The sequence below is a fragment of the Mustela putorius genome, unplaced genomic scaffold (assembly GCF_011764305.1).
Source record: "Mustela putorius furo isolate JIRA1106 unplaced genomic scaffold, ASM1176430v1.1 tig00000997_pilon_pilon_pilon, whole genome shotgun sequence".
In the NCBI taxonomy this organism is placed as follows: domain Eukaryota; kingdom Metazoa; phylum Chordata; class Mammalia; order Carnivora; family Mustelidae; genus Mustela; species Mustela putorius.
Genome location: NW_025421527.1, coordinates 3,618,327 through 3,641,258, shown reverse-complemented (window position 1 = coordinate 3,641,258; position 22,932 = coordinate 3,618,327).

Genomic DNA, 22,932 nt, shown 5'->3' with positions numbered 1-22,932 from the left:
TTTTTGCTCCCCTAACTGAAGTATTTCTGGTGACCTGTTTTCAGCTCTCTGGTCCTTTCTTCTGTTAGGTCTCTATTGAGGAAAACAAAGGCAAGAGAAATCTAGTTTAAATTAAATCTCCTTACAGCCTGCATCCCACTGATAGATCCTTGAGACATGTAGAGAGTGACCTTCCTTGAGGAACTCATGGTGGCATTAATGTTGTTTTGCTAGAGAATAAGAGTAATCTTATCTTAATGGCAGCTAGACCCTCAACATCTCAAAAGGCTTGCTTCAAAATTCCTTTGAAACTTACTTTATCTCTACCCCACCTCTCTCCACAAACCTAAAAGTACAGAATGTCACCCCTCACAATGCCAGTGCAGCTCTTTCTGCCCACAGGTCTTGTCCCTGTGTTATAATAAAATCACTTTTTGCACCAGAAATATTTCAAGAATTCTTCCTTGGTCATTCACTCAGAAGCCCAAAACTTCAAATCATATCATTTACATCATTCGGTGTCCAATCTGGGGCTTTGAATCCACTCATCTGGACTCTGATCCTTAATGCAAATTTGGTATTTCCTCTCCTGTCCCTTTACTTTCACTCCAGGAGCTTTTCAAGGAGTAGGGTCTTATTGAATACTTTCCTGTCTATTGCTCAGGCTCTAATCCTATAGCCTGTGGCCACTCTAGGAAGAGGAGAAATCCTGTCTTTTGGCTAGAAGTTAGTACCCTGGCTAGAATGATAATAAGACCCAGAAACTTGAGGACCTCTCTTTATTTCTGTCCTTATACAAATTTGTCTGGTTTGGGCATAGGAAAGCTACCTAAGTGACTAGCAAAGCTGCTGATCGTAAGACTCCCATATGAGGTTTCCTCTTCTTTGGTCTAATGTGATCCCCTCCATACCCCTGGCCTAGCCCCTTCTAGCCAAGGAACCTCCACTAAGAACAGCCCCAAACCAGTTAGAATTAAAACCCAACCAAGGATGTTTCCTAGAGAAACTGGCTATAAAGTTTACATGTATTGGGATGTCACTTACATCATGATGGATTTTTATCTTTACTGTTTTTCATTAGTGTCCTCTACTGACAAAACTGGGTAATGTTCCCTAGTAAAGCTTTTCTGATGTTTTCCATGGTTTAGAAATGGCAGGTTTCTCATGGCACAGCACCACATTTCAGTCCCTTCTCTGGTACCCATTTGTAGTCTAGAATGCAATGGGGAATGAGGGGCTCTTGGCAGCCTTCCTGTGGGGCCCTTATGGGATCACCTTATGGTGATCAATACCAATTCCTCTGGAGGGTTCCTACAGTTGCTTTTGATACCTGGAACCTCTGACATCCTGGTGTGACACCATCCGGGAGTTGGTTGGGGGGATTTTTTGGTAATAGACTTTCTCTACTTTTCTAAGAACATGGGGTCTTCTTCTTCAGTCCCCAAGACTCCCCTTTGGAATAATTTTAACCCACTGGGATCAATTCAGATGGCAAGATCTAAAAAAGACAAAAGCTGGAGAGTTAAGATGGTGGAGGAGTAGGGGTACCCTAAGCTTGTCTCTCCCCAACATAGCTAGATAGTCATCAAATCATTCTGAATATCAGAGAAGTCAATCAGAGTTCTGAGAGAACAAACACTGCAAGTCTACAAGTAGAAAACTGACTTCCTTCTGGAAGGTAGGAGGTGTGGAGAGTTGACTTGGGGGGGATACAGCTGAGCTGTGGCAGCACGGAGTCATCCTGCTTTTGGAAGCTACTGCAAAGTGTTATAAGGAGCAGAGAGCACAATCTGAACTTGTAGACATCCGCTACTATGAGGGGCATGCCAGACTGACAGGTGCTCCGGGGGCAAAGTGGGGCAGAGTGTCAGGAGTCACAGTACAGTTGGGTGAAGATCTCCTGGGTTCCAAGAAGAATATGTGGTGTCAGCATGCACGCTGTTTCCAGGCATAGGTGTGGGGAAGCTCGCTCAGAGCAGCGAGTCTTGGTGTTGGATTTCTGATCCACCCTGCCGTAAACTGCAAACAACTGTGTTTGTACAACTGCTTTCCTCGGATGGCCAGCAAACAAAAGCACAGTAAGACCCTCCCCCAGAGGAACAATGTGGGTCTGCACCACAGGTATTCCTAAAATTTGGAGTTCTGAAACTTGATTGCATGCCTGAGATAAAGCAGCTCAGACACAGGCAGGGCGAAAGCAGGATTCACACGGAACCAGGGACACAAGAAGGGTGATTGATCGCACTTCTGTAAGGGTTCACTGAAGAGTGGGGGATGCAAACTTACAACTCCTGGACTAGAAAGCTGAGCACATCCCATCCATCAGCCCTGAAAAACATCAGGGAGCAAGGCAGGGCCACCTAGTGGAGTCCAGGGCCACTTACATTGAGTACTACCGCGTTGTGGTACACCTGTGCTCTAGAAATATATCTCCACTGAAAGAGGTCAGTATGAGAATCAACTCATCAGGAAAGGCCACTGACATCAAAATCCAAGAAGCACAGAGAACCCCCATTGAAGTCAACAAAAGCTGACCATTTTCAAGGCATGTCATAGTCAAATTTGCAAAATGCACAAAGAAAAAAGTCCTAAAAGCAGGAAGAAGAAAAAAGGCCCTTAACCTACAAGGAAAGACCAATGAGGTTCATAGCAGATCTGTCCACAGAAACTTAACAGGCCAGAATAGAAGGACAGGGTATATACAATTTGCTGAATGGGAAAAATATGCAGCCAAGAATATTTTGTCTAGTGAGGTTGTCATTCAGAATAGAAGGAGAGATTAAAAGATTCCCAGGAAGAAGAAAAACTAAAGGAGTTTGTGACCACTAAACGAGCCCTGCAAGAAATTTTAAGGGGAACTTTTTGAGTGGGGAAAAGAAAAATCAAAAGCAACAAAGATTAGAAAGGAACAGAGGATATCACCAGAAAACCAACTCTGCAGATAACACAATGACACTAAATTAATATCTTTCAATAATCACTGTGAATGTAAATGGACTAGATGTTCCAATCAAAAGACCTAGGGTGTCAGAATAGATGAAAAAACAAGATCCCTCTATCTGCAGCCTACAAGAGGCTCATTTGAGACATACAGACACCTACAGACTGAAAGTGAGGGGATGGAGAACCATCTATCATGCTAATGGATGTCAAAAGAAAGCTGGAGTAGCCATACTTATATCAGACTAACTAGATTATAAAACAAAGACTGTAATAAATGTGAAGGGCATTATGTCATAATTAAGGGGTCTATCCATCAAGAAGATCTAATAATTATAAATATTTATGCTCCCAACTTGGGAGCACCCAAATGTGTAAGTCAGTTAAAAATAAACAAACCCATTTATAATAATACAATAATAGGGGACTTTAATACCCCACTTACAGCAATGGACAGATCATCTAAGCAGAAAATCAACAAGGAACAATGGCTTTGAATGACACACCAGACCAAATGGACTTAACATATTATTCAGAACATTTCATTGTAAAGCAGCAAAATACATATTCTTTTTGAGTATTCATGGAGCATTTGCAAGGAACAAATAGGGGTCACAAATTAGCCCTCAACAAGTACAAAAAGATTGAGATCATGCCATGCATATTTTCAGACCACTCGTCTATGAAGATTTAGGTCAACCACAAAAAAGGGAAAAAAAATTGGAAAGACATCAAATACATGGAAATTAAAGAACATCCTATTAAAGAATGAATAGGGTAACCAGGAAATTAAAGAATAAATAATTTTAAAAAAGTCATGGAAGCAAATGCAAATGAAAACATGACAGTCCAAAACCTTTGCAATGCATCAAAGGCAGTCCTAAGAGGGAAATATGATGGAATACAGGCCTACCTCAAGAAGCAAGGAAAGTCTCAAATACACAAGTTAATCTTCCACCTAAAGGAGCTAGAAAAGGAACAGCAAATAAAGCCTAAAGCCAACAGAAGGGAAATAATAAAGATTAGAACAGAAATAAATGATATAGAAACAAAAAACCCCAGTAGAACAGATCAATGAAACTAAGAGTTGCTTCCTCAAAGGAATTCATAAAATTGATTACCTCCCTAGCCTGACTTATCAAAAAGAAAAAAGAAAGGACTCAAATAAATAGGTTGGGGTACCAGGTGGTGGGTATTATAGAGGGCACGGATTGCATGGAGCACTAGGTGTGGTGAAAAAATAATGAATACTGTTTTTCTGAAAATAAATTAATTAATTAAAAAAAAAAAAAGAAAGGATGAATACCCAACTTTTGTAGCAACATGGACGGGACTGGAAGAGATTATGCTGAGTGAAATAAGTCAAGCAGAGAGAGTCAATTATCATATGGTTTCACTTATTTGAGGAACATAACAAATAACTCGGAGGACATGGGTAGATGGAGAGCAGAAGGGAGTTGAGGGAAATTGGAAGGGGAGTTGAACCATGAGAGACTATGGACTCTGAAAAACAACCTGAGGGTTTTGAAGAGGCGGGGGATGGGAGGTTGGGGGAGCCAGGTGGTGGGTATTAGGGAGGGAACATATTGCATGGAGCACTGGGTGTGGTGCAAAAACAATGAATTCTGTTATGCTGAAAATAAATTTAAAAAAAAAAGAAAAAAAAAGAAAAAAGAGATATCACAACCAGCAATCATAAACAAAAGTCCTGGGCCAGATGGCTTCCCAGGGGAGTTCTGCCAAACATTTAAGGAAGAGTTAATACCCAGTCTTCTCAAACTCTTTCAAAAAATAGAAATGGGAATAAAATTTCCAAACTCATTCTACAAAATTATCTTGATTCCAAAAGCAGACAAAGACCCCACTAAAAAGGAGAATTATATGCCAATATCCATGATGAATATGGATGCAAAAATTCTCAATAAAATACTAGAAAATCAAATTGAACAGTACATGAAAAGAATTATTCACCACAATCAAATGGGGTTTGTTCTTGAACCCAAGGTGTAGTTCAATATTCATAAATCAACGTGATACACTACATGAAAGGATAAAAACCATAGATCATCTCAATAGATGCAGAAAAATCATTTAACAAAACACAGCATCAATTCTTCATAAAAACCCTCAACAAAGTAGGGCTATTTGGAACATACCTCAATGTCATAAAGGCCATATATGAAAGACTCACAGCTAATATCATCTTCAAAGATGAGAGCTTTTCCTCTGTGGTCAAGAATAAGACAGATGTCTTTTTTTTTGATGGCTGCATAGTATTCCATTGTGTATATATACCACATCTTCTTGATCCATTCATCTGTTGATGGACATCTAGGTTCTTTCCATAGTTTGGCTATTGTGGACATTGCTGCTATAAACATTCGAGTACACGTGCCCCTTTGGATCACTACGTTTGTATCTTTAGGGTAAATACCCAATAGTGCAATTGCTGGGTCATAGGGCAGTTCTATTTTCAACATTTTGAGGAACCTCCATGCTGTTTTCCAGAGAGGTTGCACCAGCTTGCATTCCCACCAACAGTGTAGGAGGGTTCCCCTTTCTCCGCATCCTCGCCAGCATCTGTCATTTCCTGACTTGTTGATTTTAGCCATTCTGACTGGTGTGAGGTGATATCGCATTGTGGTTTTGATTTGTATTTCCCTGATGCCGAGTGATATGGAACACTTTTTCATGTGTCTGTTGCCTACCTGGATGTCTTCTTTGCAGAAATGTCTGTTCATGTCCTCTTCCCATTTCTTGATTGGATTATTTGTTCTTTGGGTGTTGAGTTTGCTAAGTTCTTTATAGATTTTGGACACTAGTCCTTTATCTGATATGTCGTTTGCAAATATCTTCTCCTATTCTGTCAGTTGTCTTTTGATTTTGTTAACTGTTTCCTTTGCTGTGCAAAAGCTTTTGATCTTGATGAAATCCCAATAGTTCATTTTTGCCCTTGCTTCCCTTGCTTTTTGCGTTGTTCCTAGGAAGATGTTGCTGTGGCTGAGGTCGAAGAGGTTGCTGCCTGTGTTCTCCTCAAGGATTTTGATGGATTCCTTTCGCACATTGAGGTCCTTCATCCATTTTGAGTCTATTTTCGTGTGTGGTGTAAGGAAATGGTCCAATTTCATTTTTCTGCATGTGGCTGTCCAATTTTCCCAGCACCATTTATTGAAGAGGCTGTCTTTTTTCCATTGGACATTCTTTCCTGCTTTGTCGAAGATTAGTTGACCATAGAGTTGAGAGTCTATTTCTGGGCTCTCTATTCTGTTCCATTGATCTCTGTGTCTGTTTTTGTGCCAGTACCATGCTGTCTTGATGATGACAGCTTTGTAATAGAGCTTGAAGTCCGGGATTGTGATGCCACCAACGTTGGCTTTCTTTTTCAATATCCCTTTAGCTATTCGAGGTCTTTTCTGGTTCCATATAAATTTTAGAATTATTTGTTCCATTTCTTTGAAAAAGATGGATGGTACTTTGATAGGAATTGCATTAAATGTGTAGATTGCTTTAGGTAGCATAGACATTTTCACAATATTTATTCTTCCAATCCAGGAGCATGGAACATTTTTCCATTTCTTTGTGTCTTCCTCAATTTCTTTCATGAGTACTTTATAGTTTTCTGAGTATAGATTCTGTGTCTCTTTGGTTAGGTTTATTCCTAGGTATCTTATGGTTTTGAGTGCAATTGTAAATGGGATTGACTCCTTAATTTCCCTTTCTTCTGTCTTGCTGTTGGTGTAGAGAAATTCAACTGATTTCTGTGCATTGATTTTATATCCTGACACTTTACTGAATTCCTGTACAAGTCCTAGCAGTTTTGGAATGGAGTCTTTTGGGTTTTCCACATATAGTATCATATCATCTGCGAAGAGTGATAATTTGACTTCTTCTTTGCCGATTTGGATGCCTTTAATTTCCTTTTGTTGTCTGATTGCTGAGGCTAGGACCTCTAGTACTATGTTGAATAGCAGTGGTGATAATGGACATCCCTGCCGTGTTCCTGACCTTAGCGGAAAAGCTTTCAGTTTTTCTCCATTGAGAATGATATTTGTGGTGGGTTTTTCATAGATGGCTTTGATGATATTGAGGTATGTGCCCTCTATCCCTACACTTTGAAGAGTTTTGATCAGGAAGGGATGCTGTACTCAAAAGAAATGAAATCTTGCCATTTGCGACAACATGGATGGAACTAGAGTGTATCATGCTTAGCAAAATAAGTCAAGCAGAGAAAGACAACTATCATATGATCTCCCTGATATGAGGAAGTGGTGATGCAACATGGGGGCTTAAGTGGGTACGAGAAGAATAAATGAAAGAAGATGGGATTGGGAGGGAGACAAACCATAAGTGACTCTTAATCTCACAAAACAAACTGAGGGTTGCTGGGGGGAGGGGGTTTGGGAGAAGGGGGTGGTATTATGGACATTGGGGAGGGTATATGTTTTGGTGAGTGCTGTGAAGTGTGTAAACCTGGTGATTCACAGACCTGTACCCCTGGGGATAAAAATATATGTTTATAAAAAATAAAAAATTATATTAAAAAAAAGAATAAGACAGATGTTCACTCTCAACATTACTATTAAACATAGTACTGAAAGTATTAGCCTCAGCAATCACACAACAAAAATAAATAAAAGGCACTCAAATCAACAAGAAAGAAATCAAACCCACTATATGTAGATGGCATGGTACTCTATATAGAAAACCTAAAAGACTTCACCAAAAAATTACTAGAATATGTGAATTTAGCAAAGTTGCAGGATATAAAATCAATGTGCAGAAATATATTGCATTTCTATACACTAATAATGAAGCAGCAGCAAAAGAAATCAAGGACTCAATCCCATTTGCAGTTGCACCAGAAACAATAAGATACCTAGGAATTCTAATACCTAGGAATAAACCTAACTAAAGAGGTAAAATATCTGTAGTCTTCAAACTACAGAACATTTATGAAAGAAATTGAAGAGGACACAAAGAAATGGGAAAGCATTTCATGCTAATGAATTGGAGGAACAAACATTAGTAAAATTCTATATTACCCAAAGCAATCTACACATTTAATGTAATTCCTATCAAAATACCACCAGCATTTTTCACAGAGCTAGAACAAACAATCCTAAAATTTGTATGGAAACACAAATGACCCCAAATAGCCAAAGCAATCTTGACAAAGAAAAACAAGACTGGAGGCATCACAGTTCTGGATTTCAAGCTATATTACAAATCTGTAAGCATCATAGAGCTACCACAAGACCCTGCAATTGCACTACTGCATATTTATATCAAAGATACAGATGTAATGAAAAGAAGGGCACCTGTACCCCAATGTTCATAGCAGCAATGGCCACAGTTGCCAAACTGTGGAAAGAGCCAAGATGCCCTTCAAGAGACAAATGGATAAAGAAGATATGGTCCATATATACAATGGAATATTATGCCTCCATCAGAAAGGATGAATACCCAACTTAAGTATCAACATGGACAGGACTGGAGAAGATTATGCTGAGTGAAATAAGTCAAGCAGAAAGAGTCAATTATCATATGGTTTCACTTACTTGTGGAGCATAAGGAATAACATGGAGGAAATGGGGAGATGGAGAGGAGAAGGGAGTTGGGGGAAATCGGAGGAGGAGATGAACCACGAGAGACTGTGGGCTCTGAGAAATAAAGGGTTTTGGAGGGGAGTGGGGTGAGGGATTGAGTGATCCTGGTGGTGGTTATCATGGAGGGCACGGATTGCATGGAGCACTGGGTGTGGTGCATAACCATTGAGTCTTGGAACGGTGAAAAATAAAATAAAATTTAAACAATTTGAAAAGCTAAAAAAACAAAAGACAGTATGGTATTGGCACAAAAATAGACACATAGATCAATGTAACAGAGTCGAGAGCCCAGATATGGATTCTCAACTCTAGGTCAACTAATCTTTGACAAAGCAGGAAAGGCATTCCAATGGAAAAAAGGAAGTCTCTTCAACAAATGATGTTGGGAAAATTGGACAGCCACATGTAGGAGAATGAAACTCGATCATTTTCTTACATCATACACAAAAACAAATTCAAAATGGATGAAAGGCCTTAATGTGAGAAAGGAAACCATCAAAATCCTAGAGGAGAGCACAGGCAGAAATCTCTTTGACCTCATCCATAGACACATTGCCTGAGGCAAGGGAAACAAAAGCAAAAGTGAACTATTGGGACTTCATCAAGATAAAAGGCTTCTGAACAGCAAAGGTAACCATCGCAAAACTAAAAGGCAGTCTGTGGAATGAGAGAAGATATTGGCAAATGACATATCTGAAAAAGGGCTAGTATCCAAGATCTATAAAGAACTAATCCAACTCAACACCCAAAAGACATATTATCCATTTAAGACTTGGGCAGAAGACATGAATAGACACTTTTCCAAAGAAAATATCCAGATGGCCAAAAGACACATGAAAATATGCTCAATATCCCTTATCATCAAGGAAATACAAATCAAAACCATAATTAGATACCACCTCACACATGCCAGAATGGCTAAAATTAACGACACAGGGGATGGGAAGGATGTAGAGGAAGGGGAACTCCTATGCACTGTTGGTAGAAATGGGAACTGGTGCAACAACTCTAGAAAACAGTTTGGAGGTTCCTCAAAATGTTAAAAATAGAACTACCCCATGACCCAGCAATTGCGATGCTAGGTATTTACCCAAACAATAAAAAATACAGACTTGAAGGGGAACATGTACCCCAATGCTTACGGCAGCATTACCATCAATAGGCAAACTACGGAGAAAGCTCAAATGTCCATTGACTGATGAGGGGATAAAGAAGTTTGGCGTATATATAATGGAAAAGTACCCCGTCATCAAAAAGAATAAAGTTTTGTCATTTGCAACGATGTAGATGCAGCTAGAGTGTATTATGCTCTGTGAAATACATCAGTCAGAGAAAGGCAAATACCATATGATCTCATTCGTATGTGGAATTTAAGAACAAGACAGATGAGCTCAGGGGAAGGGAGAAGAAAAAGGAGAGAGTAAGAAACTATAAGAGACTCTTGATGATAGACAACAAACTGTTGTTTGATGGAAGGAGGTAGGTGGAGGGTGAGCTAAAGGGGTAATGGACATTAAGGAGGGCACTTATTGTGATGAGCACTGGGTGTTGCATGTAAGATGAATCGCTGGGTTCTACTTTAGAAACCAATATTGCACCGTATGTTCAACAAACTGATCTTCTTATGCAACACTGCCTGGCCTCAGTACTCCTTAGGAGATGAGAAAAATGGCCCATTAATGGGACATTATACTTTATATGATCTATAAATTAGATCACTTATGTAAGAAACAGGGCAAATGGGCTGAGGTACCCTGTGTCCAGGCCTTCGTGGCCCTAAATCAGGACCCAGAACCAAAAGCCTCGTGCAGAATGTTTCTAACCAGCAGCCGGGTTAACAACCCCCCCTCTGGACATATAGGATGATGATTGTATAAAGAGACCCATTTCTCCTAACAAACCTGGGCCATTGGAGGGATCACCAGCCAGTCCAGACAGAGAGGACACTGGCTCTGTTGCCATCCCTCCTTGTTATAAATCCCAAGATCTGTCTGTTCCCAGCCCAAATGGACATACCAGGAGAGGAACTCCCTATCTTCCAGGAGCCCCACCTAAATTTGGGATGCATCCTTTTAGGGAAGTTACTAGTGGAAAAGTGGGTAGAGTTAGAGACCACGCCCTATTCTCTATGAAAGAGCTGGTTCAGATAAAACAACAATTAGGATGATATTCCAAAAAAAAAAAAAAACCTCCTCTCAGTATATTGAGGACTTTCAACAGTTATCTATTATGTTTTGTTTGACCTGGGAAGATATAGACATCATATTAACTCGTACTTGCACCCCTGAGGAAAGGAACTATTTCTGGGCAGGAGCTCCTGGGCAGGAGTTTACTGATGAGCTATCAGGGATAGATAGGGAACATTATCTGGTAAGGAGACCTGCTGTCCTAAATACTGAGCCACATTGGAGTTACCAAGAGGATAGACAAGGCAGGGAAAGACAATCCTATTTCATCCCTTGTTCAATAGAAGAAATGAAAACAGGATTCTCCAAACCTGTACATTTTGATAAAAATCAAGAAGTTACTCAAGGAGCTGCTGAAAATCTAGCTCGACTTCAGGGTCATTTAGTAGGAACCATACAAACCTGGACCCAGCTTCACCTGAGAGAATGACAATACTAAACCTTTATACGTCAGTTGGCACCTGACACCCACCTGATACTGACTAAAATGGCTTCGGTTCTCCAACTCCCACCCAGCGCCTATTAGAGGTAGCTACTGGGGACTTTAATAACAGGGATGTGACTTGAGAGCAAGAAAGGCACCAGAGAGCTAACAGGCTCAAGTATTAGCCACCCCTATGTGGACTCCCCCAACACCAGACTAACCAGGGGTCCAAGATAGAGCCAGTATCCTACAAAGGATCGGGTAAGACACCATGCTATGGGTGTAGCCAGACCAGACATTGGAGCAAAGAGTGTCCAAACCAAGACTCTCCCCCAGGGCTATGTCCTATCTGTCAAAAAGAAAAAAAAATTAAAAAAAAGACGTCATTGGGAGAGAGACTGAACTCATCTCCAACAAGAACTGGAGGGTGAGCATTTGAGCATTATGAGGCTCTGAGGTTGGTCTCTCTCCCTGAGACAGCAAGATGATGGAGCCCTGGGTTACCCTGGATGTAGGACATAATTTTATTAATTTTCTTACTAATACAGGAGCCCCTTACTCTGTTTTTATTCAGCCCTACTTGTCTTTCGAGGCATAGAATGGTTGGCATAGGGAAACTAAAATGTGTCTCCAGACAATGCCTTTAACTGTAAATGTAGAAACCAGTTGGTTCCTCATTCCTTCCTAGTCTTTCCGTGTTGTCCCACTGCAGTAGTTGGATGAGATTTAATGTATAAACTAGGTAGCAGATTTGCTCATACTGAAGAAGAGAATGGCTTGTTCTCTTTAGCATCTAGGGAATTAAAACCTTACCCCAGTATCCCTTCTGACATCTGGAAGGAAGTAAACCCACAGGTCTGGGATTGCGATGTCCCAGGACGGTCTTTTAAGCCCAGCCAGTTAAAATAACCTTAAAGGACCAGCCACTATACCTCATAAAAGACAATACCCCTTAAAATTTGAGGCAAAACCTGGGTTACAGCCACTATTCATAAGTTTCTCAAACATGGTATTTTATTTTACTTTATTTTAAAGATTTTATTTATTTATTTGAGGGAGAGAGAGAGCACATATGGTGGGGAGGGGCAGAGTGAGAGGGAGAAGCGGACTCCCTTCAGACTCACCTGCAGGGAGCCCCATGCGGGGCTCGATCCCAGGACCCTGAGATCATGACCTGAGCCGAAGGCAGACTGAGCCACCCAGGCGCCCCAAACACAGTATTTTAAAGCCTTGTCCATCCCCTCATGGCAGTTTGACCAGTAAAGAAGCCAAATGGGGACTACCAGAGAGTGCAAGGTTAAAGAGCTCTAGACGAGGCGATGGTGCCTCTTCATCCCGTAGTGCCAAGTCCATAGACTATTCTGACCCAGGTCCCTGCGGGTGCCACCTGGTTTATAGCACTTGATTCAAAGGACGCCTTCTCTTGCATCCCTCTAAGTGCGGAAACACAGCTACTACTCGGTTTTGGATGAGCCTCGTCTTCAAGCCCATAGGCTGCTCGATGAACTTGGACAGTCTTGCTGCAGGGAGTGAGAGACGGTCCTCACTTGTTGGGGGCTGCACGTTGCAGAGATCTCTGTGATATCTCCTTGTCTCAAGGCGTTATAACTCAGTATATGATGGACTGCAATTTGTCAGTATACGACGACATTTTAATCTGTAGACCCACAGAGGAGACGTCAGATAGTAATTCTATAACTTCAATTTCTTGGCAGACAAACGGTATTGTGTCTCCCCTAAAAAGGCACAGATATCTGGATAAAAAGAACAATATCTGAACAAACACCATGCCCTCTCTACCAACAGAAAAATGGCTATATAAGATCTTGGACCCTCAGCTACAAAGAAACAACTCTGTGCTTTCCTAGGCATGGCCAGCTTTTGCCATGAGTGGACTCCTGGATTTGCGCTCTTAGCCAGACCCTTATATGATGCAATTAAAGGCCCTGATGAAGAAGAATCTTTGCTCTGGACTAAAGCCCAGGAGATGGCCTTTCAAACATTAAAAACTAAGCTTTCGTCAACCCGAGCTTTGGCTTTACTGTATTTAGAAAAACCTTTTACTTCATATGTAACAGAAAAACAGGGACAAGCTTTGGGAATTCTTACTTAAAAGTTAGGGAAAGAAACAAGTCTGGCGGGTTATTTTTCAAAGTCACCTGATTATGCAATGCGGGGTGGCCGGCTTGTCCTTGAGCTGGAGCTGCCACAACCCTTCAGGTAGAAGCAGCTTTAAAGCTCATCTTGGGACAGTCCTTACCAGTAATATCATGTTCAGAGGGTCTTAGAGACCAAAGGCCACCAAAGGAGGATAGGAGGCTGACCTTCTAGATGCTGGCTATACTTTCAGACACACCTGAAATAATACTTAAAGCCCAACCGACTTAAAACCCAGCTGTCTGTACGCCTGGACCTGACCACCGTCCCTCTGTTGTAGAACATGACTGCCCAGAAATTACAGACCTTGTTTATTCCAGCAAAAGGGATTTGAAAGACGCCCCTATTGAAAATGCAGGTGACGGTTGATTTCCTGATGGCAGCAGTTTCCCGGATAACAGAGTAAGAAAAGCTGGATACCCTGTAGTTAGTTTAATTAGGACCACTGAGGCACAAGCCCTTCCAGCAAATACGTCTGCTCAAAGGCTGAATTAATAGCACCTACCCTTGCTGTTCAGTTGGCAACAGGCCTAAGGGTTAATACTTACACTGACTCCAAACATGCTTTCCTGGTACTACATGCTCATGGAGCAATTTGGAAAGAAAGGGGATTATTATCAGGCCAGAACTGCCCAATCAAATACGGGCCTGAAATACTTCTCGAGACTGTAGACCTGCCCAGGGAGGCGAGAGAGGGCGGGAGGAGGGAGCTGTAATTCACCTAAGAGGACATCAAAAGGACGTAGCTTCACAATAGAAAGAAAATAATTTGGCAGACCGTGTAGCCCAGCAAACAGCAAAAAATAAATAAATATTCAATTTTATACCAGTCCTAACTCGAATAAAGACCATAACTCCAGTGTATTTAGACCAAAAAGTTCACATAGCTCAGGAATGGGGATTAAAAAAAAAAAAAAAGCAAAGGACTGGCTTGTTAATGATGAAGGAAAATCTTTATACCCAAAAATAACCAATGGAGGGTAATACAGGGTTTACACCAGACCACTCATGTGGGCAAAAATACTTTAGACTATTTAATTTAAAATATCTTTGGGTGCCTGAGTGGCTCAGTGGGTTAAGCCTCTGCCTTCAGCTCAGGTCACGATCTCAGGGTCCTGGGATCAAGCCCCGCATCGGGCTCTCTGCTCAGCAGGGAGCCTGCTTCCTCCTCTCTCTCTGCCTGTCTCTCTGCCTACTTGTGATCTCCCTCCATCAAATAAATAAATAAAATCTTTAAAATAATCTTTGATGGAGTAAATTTAACAACTACAATAAAACAAGTCTGTCAATGCTGTATCGTTTGCGCACGAGTAATTGAGAAGGCACAGTCCGCCCCTCCCCCACTTTTAAAACGAGTCCAAAGGCAGGGAACATATCCAGGAGAGGCCCGGCAGCTTGATTTCACAAAGATGTCTCCTTTCAAAGACTAAAAACTCCTACTGGTGTTTGTGGACAATTCCACTGGATGGATCAAGGTCTTTTCCTTGTAAAATCGAGAGAACCATGGAAGTAAGCCAAGCTGCCCTTTTAAAAAAAAAATATTTTTATTTGACAGAGAGTGAGAAAGAGAGCAAGAGAGCACAGAAAGGGGGATCTGCAGGCTCAATCCCAAGACCCTGGGATCATGACCTGAGCCGAAGGCAGACCTGTAACCCACTGAGGACACCCAGGTGTCCCTGTAGCAACAAAAGTTTTGTTGGGAGAAGTTGTTTCTCGATTTGGCCTTCCACAGTCCCTGCAAGTGATCATGGTTTTCTTTTTTCTCCACAAATAACAAATAGTGCAGCTTTAAAAATTAAACATTTCCTACAATCCTGTGGAAACGTAGAAAAAGCTAATAATGCTTTAATACGACCCTTTCCTAAGCTTAGCCTAGAGACCCAGAAAACTGGGTTACTGTCTTCCCAATAGGAATTCTCAGGAGGAGAACTACTCCAAAACAACCTGTAGGACTCAGCCGTTTTGAGTTCTTATATAGAAAGCCATTTCCTACAGTGGACCTGTTACTGGAAGGACATTATCCTACTCTATTAAACTACTCACTGAAGGCTTGTTTAACCCATACACCACGTAGTGATTACACTGATCATCTGCTTCCTGAAACCGACTCAGTATAACTGAAAGTCCACCCGAGGTCAGCCCGGGAGACAGGGTTTGTTTAAAAGACTGGAAATCAAGTTCAGTGGGGGACTTAAATCCAAAATGGAAAGGTCTATACTGGGTCATATTATGTACTCCCCCTGCAGTAAAGTTAGAGGGACATTCTTCCTGGAATAAAACATATATCTGGAATAAAACCTGTCCCTCCTTCATAGAAAACCCATGAGCAAGCTAGTGTGCCTTCTTACTCCTGTAAACCTGCAGAAGACCTCCAAGTCTTCTTCAGATGACAATGAAGGTTGCATAGTTTCTCTTTGTTCTCTGTTCACCCGTCTCAACAGAGAGTTCCTTTCCACAATGGATGCAACATTATGCTGAACTTCCAAGTCAGACAGTTTGTTGGATATGTGGAACTTTGTCCAAATGAAGGATCTCTGGGTTACTCTGGTGGGTTTCCCCTTTACAAGGCACTGATTGGCATTTGCTATATACTTACATTTCAAGGAATAACATATAATGATACCCTGTTTCATGATAAATCTATCACTAACCAGAATGTTTCTTCTTGGCCCATGATCAAGAGGACATGGAATTTACCAGGACATAACCAGACTCTTTTATACCCTCAAATTATTAATACATGAACTAGCTTTACAACTCCACAAATTGATGCCCATCAAGTGGCTAAGTTACAAAATCCTACTTATTATTATACTGAGAAGGGTATATATATCAAATTTGGGATACATGAGTATGGCCCACACCCATCATTGGGCAGCTCAGTCAAAATGCAATTTTATGTTGGGAACAAAGGAGTCATACTTATGATACACAGCCAAATAGCAACAACATCTAGGGTAACTATCATTAGAGACATGTCCCCAAACCATCCTGCTCCAGGCTGCTGACTGGCTTGCAGCTGATTAGACGAGGTGGCCTGGAATCAGACAGCTAGCTCCAAATTGAACCCTCTGGTTATGTGGAACTCATCAATAGCCCCCAGCTTCCTTCAGGGTGGATAGGTCACTACACCTTAGGTTTTGCCTGGATTCGTGGGTGCATTACTAAAACCATCACCACCCTGGCTAATCGTCCCAACTTCAAAGAAAGAAAGATGGACTTGATCTATCTTTCTTTGGTATGACCATCTGACACCCATCTTTGTTACATCTGTACGGTTAGAAAGCATAAATTGGCATGGGGAAGCCCTTAATAAATATACCATAAAGCACTCAATGATTCACAAACAAGCCTCTCCTTACTCAATATTGAAGTTGCACAGATGTGCAAAGTAGTTCTACAAAATGGAATGACTTTAGACGTTCTAACAGAAACACAGGAGGTGCTTGTGCCATTATTAAAAACAGAATGCAGTGTATACGTCCCAGGTTACCATAAAACTGTCACAGGACAGCTAAAAAATATAAATACTCAAGTTGAGGGTCTACGAGATCCTTCCCTTTGTTTTTAACAATTTGTTAGGTGCCTGGTTTGGGGGAGAATTATGGTCAAATATTAAAGGTTTCTTTGTTGGACTTCTCATTCTTATAGCCACATTAATTCTTGCCTGTACCCTCCAAGAATGTGACTGACAAATTTAGGAAATTAAAAGTGGGGAGAAGTTCAGTTTCTTGGGGTGCACCTGGGGGAAGAGTCGCGTCTTCCTGGACTGACTGCGTGAGGTGTAAGTTTCAGATTGGCACAGAGCCGTTCCATTTCCACAATCTGCTGAGATACCTCTTCTGCCGGCAGTAAGGGTGGGGACTTGGTGAATCTGGCAGGCTTGTCAGGCCAGAGCCGTTCTCAGGAAGCAGCAGCAGCCTGCCTGCTTGCTGTAGACGCCGTGTCACACAGGCCCCCGCTCCGCCGGGAACCACAGCGCCACGTGCCTCAAGCAAGGGGAAGTGAAAGCTGAGAGAAGGTACAAAATAGGTGGTTTCCACCCATCCCCAAGATAGCAAATGTTGGGTGCCAGCATTTACCGTTGCTGGAAGGGTGTCTCACAGCTGAGTGTATGTGAACTGACGCCAACTAACTTACACCCTACTGAGGCCAACAGAGGACTCACTTCCCGTCCTTTCCTCATATGTGATTGGGGCTCTGTTAGGGCCTTTGGAGACCTTACCCACGGGCTCCGGGGGGTAGGGGGCGTGAGTCTGCTCGGTGTATGTGCTCCAGGCTGGGGCTGGCCTCTTAAAATCCAGAGGGCGCAGGGCCGGGGGCTTGTGCTGGGGTCATCTCTGAATCCTGTTAATTCTTCAAAATCATTAAAACCAGGTGTGGCTCTCAAGAACCTTGGCACTGCGTTAATCCAATTTCTGCAGTCCTGGAAGGAAGTGCTTGGTTCTCCGGGAACAGCCCTGCTGCACTGGCCTCAGCTCCACCAGACCCTGAGAACCGCTTCTGAGCGGAGATCGAGTCAGAAGAGAAATCAGGGTAAAGGGTGATTTTCATTTCTTGAGAATTTTGACTCACAAAAGAGAATATAATGTCAGGGTTTGGTTTATTTTGATTTTTAACGTGTCTGGAATTTTTCTGACCTGGCAATTGAATCTTTGAACCTCACTTTCTTCCAGGGGACATTGACAAGAGAAGGAGTTTGGAGTGTAATTGATGGCACCTGGAGGTTGTAATTTTACTATTAGAGGATCTTAGGATACTCTTCAATCTCATCGTAGAATGTCTGAACAGCCTATTGGACTGGATGTCGGATGGAAATCGTAATTAGAAGCAAATTTTCACCCTGGGATGCCAAGTGACATTGGTGTTATTTAATTAGCACTTTTCCCCTGCATCTTGGGGGCAACTGCCCAGCACTGCCCAGAGTGCCTGGGACCTGCCCGGTAGTGCTAGGAGGATACACACGGGAGCAGGGCTGGTTCTGGTAAACCGTCTGTGAGCATGGCCGCCAACCTCCAGGGACATCGCAGAGCTGCTCTTGGAGACACAAAGAGAAATGAGACAGGATCCCTAAACCCTGCAAAGCATTACATGAGTTTTTACAACAAAAGGGCAACAAGTGTGATAAAAAACTGCGCTTGCTTCATAAAATCACTCACAAAATACATTACCTTTTTCAAATATTTGCGGGCGTTTGGGTCCATTGGCATCATGTCTTTCAGAATACTTGGTAGAATTGCCAGGAATGCTCTCTGGGCCTGGAGTTTTCTTTGTTGCAAGTTTTAAACCGTTGGTTCAATTTATTTCATCACTGCAGCGCTGGTCGGGTGTTGTTTCTCTCCTGGTGTCTCCTTCAGTGTATTTTTCACTATTTCTTCCTGGAAAAAAGTATGAATTTTCCTGGGAACTCTCTGTTTCATCGAATTTTCATTTTTCATAAAATGAAAGTTTCATAAAATGAAACTTTCATAAAATGAAGTGTTATCGTCTTGTTTTAATTTTTAATAAGTTCAGAATATATGGCCATGGCATGTTCTTCATTGCAGACATTGGTTATTGGTGCTTTCTCTCTTCTTTTGTCTTGATCAGCCAACTGCGGGTGTGACCTGTCTCTCTACTTCTTCTGATGGTGACTCATGGTGATTCGTTTCCTTGTGGGACTGTTTTTATGTGCTCATTGCATTTGGAAATTAACTTATACAATTAATTTGAAGCCCAAGTTGAATTATTTTTTTCCCAAGAATATATATTCCCAAGAATATTTAATTCATTTTGGAAAAGTCGGGGATCTGGAAGCACTAGCAGTACAAGATCATCTTTCTTTCTTTCTTTCTTTCTTTCTTTCTTTCTTTCTTTCTTTCTTTCTTTCTTTCTTTCTTTCTTTTCCTAGATCTTATGTTTTATTTTGAGAGAGAGAGAGAGAGTGAGCATGAGCAGGGAAAAGGAGGCAGGGGCAAAGGGAGCTGGGAGCCCAATTTGGGGGCTCAATCCCAGGATCCCAGGATCACCACCTGAGCCGAAGGCAGAGGCTTAACCCACTGAGCCACCCAGGTGTCCCAGGACAAGATCATCTTAACCCACATCCAAGCATGGTGGTCTTCCAGCCACCAAATGAGCTGAAGCCAGGCACCCATTTGTAGGAGGGCTAGCTTACTTCCAATTCACCATTACATGGGCAGTGGAGCCCTTTGAGGTCCCAACCCTAAAAGGAGGGTTGTTCCCAGAGCTTCACAGACATCAGATTTGGGTTTTTGTTGACAGCTTTACAAGGCTACCTCAGTCTCAGCTCAGTCCCTTCCCAACATTTTCACATGGGCTTTCCACCCCCTCCGCATATGGCCACAGAACATAACAGCCTCCAGAGCTGTTTGCATTCTGATCTTTATCCTAGATCCCCATAGCTAGTTGAAAGGACTTTCATTTATTTTATTTTTTTGAATAGGAATTTTAGAATTGTACCTCTGAAAGGATGACAACACTGAGATGAAACATCTTTAACCCGGAGACCAACATTTCTGTTCACCTTCTGGTAAGGAAGCCGAACTCTGCCCCACTTTCACTTCTGTGTGAAGCTGGCCTTGACGAGTCTTGAAGCCAACAGGTTCTCTGGGTTACTCTGGATTTTGTAATTTCAGAATTCATTTGTCAGCCACCCCACCAGCCCTGCTTAACTCAGCACCGAGCCCCCTGGAACCCAGCAAAGCCAGGATTCTCATCACAACCCCGGGCTGACGTGCTCCTGCTGGTTCCCTGACTTGAGTCTAGCTGTCCACACCGCCTCAGCGCGAGCCAAGAAGCTTGAATCAGAAGTCGTCTTCCATGTACATGCCGGCTCGCCTTCCCCGACAGGCTCTGTGCCCAGAGTGCTGCGGTGTCCGCTTCTCCCCAAATGTCAGAGTGCACCTGCTCGCGTGGTGCTTGCTTCCAAGCAGGCTTCCCTTCTCTGCAGCCATCTCAGTGTTGGCCGAGGCCAGGCTGGTAAATTTCAGTCCATTCTAAGATTTTGTTTCCAAACCAAATTTTATGAATAGCCCTTTTACTTACAGCCTTTGGTGAAGACATCCTGGTGGCTTTGTCCAGTCCAGCACATATGGGGGGGCACAGCCATGCTCCCTGCAGTGGCCGTGGCCCGGGGACGGGCTGCTCTGAAAGTCACACACTCTATTTCCTGGGGCCCGTGACTACTAAGATGAGTAACAACACTCATTTATATTTTTTGAAACAATTCCTCCCCACCCTTCCATGGTGCTATCAGAGTCTAGGGTTTAAGTAATAGAAATTAAAAATTTATTTTATTTTTCTTTCCAACATTTAACAGCTGCTTATTTAAGCAACAAAATTTCAGCCAGAACCACCATCTTCTAGTAATTCACCGAAATGACCAACACAAAGGGAAAAAGGAGAGGCACCAGCAAAAGCCTCCATAAGCCTCTCAGAACATGTGGAGTGGTCCCTTTGGCCACGTACGTATGAATCCATGAGAAAGGTGACACTGGGACAGTTCTGGGAGACTCTGCATGTCACCCAGAAGGCTGTGAGCATTGCTATGAACACACAAGGGCCAGATTCCTGCCAAGAGAATTAATGTGCACAGTGAGTGTAGTAAGCACTGGAAGCCAAGCTGGCTTCCTGAAGCACATGAAGGAAAGTGATCAGAAAGAGAAAGAAGCCAAAGAGAGAGGTACTCAGGTCCCACTGCTTGTCCCACCCAGAGACGCACGCTGTGAGAACCACGGAAAGGAGCCTGAGCCATGGGAACCCATTCCCTGCGGATTCATGGCAAGATGAGTAAAAAAACAAAAACAAAAACAAAAACCCCAAGAAACCTCAAGATTATAAAACTGTTCCTCTTAGTTGACTAGAAGTGTGGTGTCCCCTCCCCCAAAGAAATAGTTAAAACAAACTTTGGTTGTGTCCTAACTCATTGGGTGATGTCTTTATTCAAATTTAGTGGGATTTTCTTTTTTTCTTGCTGAAAGATGAGAAGTGGTTTATTTTGCAACAAAATATACTCAATTGGTTAGGAGACTGCCAGATATTACTTATAAAATATTTAAAGAAGTTTGAAAATAGTCCTCTAGATCACCAAGAAAAAAATAATTTAAAAAATAAACAATAGGTTATCTGCTGTATTAGGCTCAGAGAAAGCTGGGTACTCATAATTGGGTTCTGTCTTAAACAGCTGTGTTTTAAGGGTAAGGACCTTGCCTTTGAAGCCTGCTACTTAAAAACAGATCCTTCACACCCCTTGGTTCCTCCTGCTCTTGTACATAGCTCTCTAGTGATGGGGAAAAATGTTTGTACTGGAAGGGCTCTTTCTGGCCCCAGTCCCTTTGCACTTGTCTTTGCCTAAAATACCTGCGTTTTCTTTGTTCTGTTGGCAAATCCCCAACTGTCCTGTGTCCATCCTCCATGTCACAGGTGAAACTTCCCTGACACAAGTGTTTTTAGGAGAGGAATGAAAGTGCTTAGAATCAGAGGAGAGAGCTTATTCCTGGTTTGGGATGCAGTATAAAATCTCTTCTATCTGTTTCCCTGTCATAGGGACAAACACACGAGAGGCGTGTTTGTTTCTCCTATGGGTTTTATTTTAAAAACTTCTGTCTTCCACTCCCCTGAGGCTAGAGACTGTTTTAGTAACCTTTACACTCCTAGGGCCTGGCACACAGTAAGCATTTAATAAATGCACTTTAATAAATAATCAACAAAATTTTACTATTTAATTGCTCAAACTTACTTTCCATATCTCCTGTCATACCTCTGAGTATATTTTTTGGCTCCATAGAGCACTTCCTCTAAGGATGTCTTCAGGTGTGCGTGTGTTTGTGTGCATCTCTGTGTTTGTGTGTGTGTGGTGAGTGTCTAGTGTGTGGAGCGTCTGTGGGGTGTGTGCTGCGTGGTGTGTGTGTGTGTGTGTGTGTGTGTGTGTGGCATGTGTGTATGGTGTATGCTGTGTATAAAATACTGAGGCCTTTTATACCCCAGAAGATCATATTCATTCTCAGAGGTAAAGGAAAGGGCTGCTAGGTATGAAATTTTATAATTTCCACTTTGAAAATGCTATTTTCCATTGATGTCTCATGTTGTTTGTTATTGTAGGAAGCTGGAAATCCATCTAATTGCTGTGACTTACAGTGTTTTACTCTCTTGATATTTCGGAATTGTCCCTTGGTCTCGGACACTCACCTGCTGAACTGTGATGTTTGGCTCTCACGATCTACTCAGCTCAGCAAATTAGGACACTTCCAACATGAGATCTTTCTTTTCTCTGCTCATGTAAGATCCTGGGTGATTTCCCCCTAGACTCTCCTTCTCTTTTTCTTGTGCCGATAGCACGGACATAACACACAGGGATGCCTGCACAGCCAGCGCACAGACTGCCTTCCTTTGACTTTCTGTTTCTCTACCCCATTTTGGTATTTCCGGGGGAGATTTTCTGACCTTCCAGGTTACTCCCTGGTTCCTCAGTATTAATCCACGTGTGAACACGTCCACCTGCCAGTTACTTATTCTGACTTTTGTAATTTCCATGTTTAAGGTCTTGACTTGGCTATTAAGCTGTGCGCGGTTGGGTGTGTTCAGGTGGCGTGGAGGGGAGGTCGTCCACCGTTTCCTTCCCTGCTCACCCACCCCCGGCTCA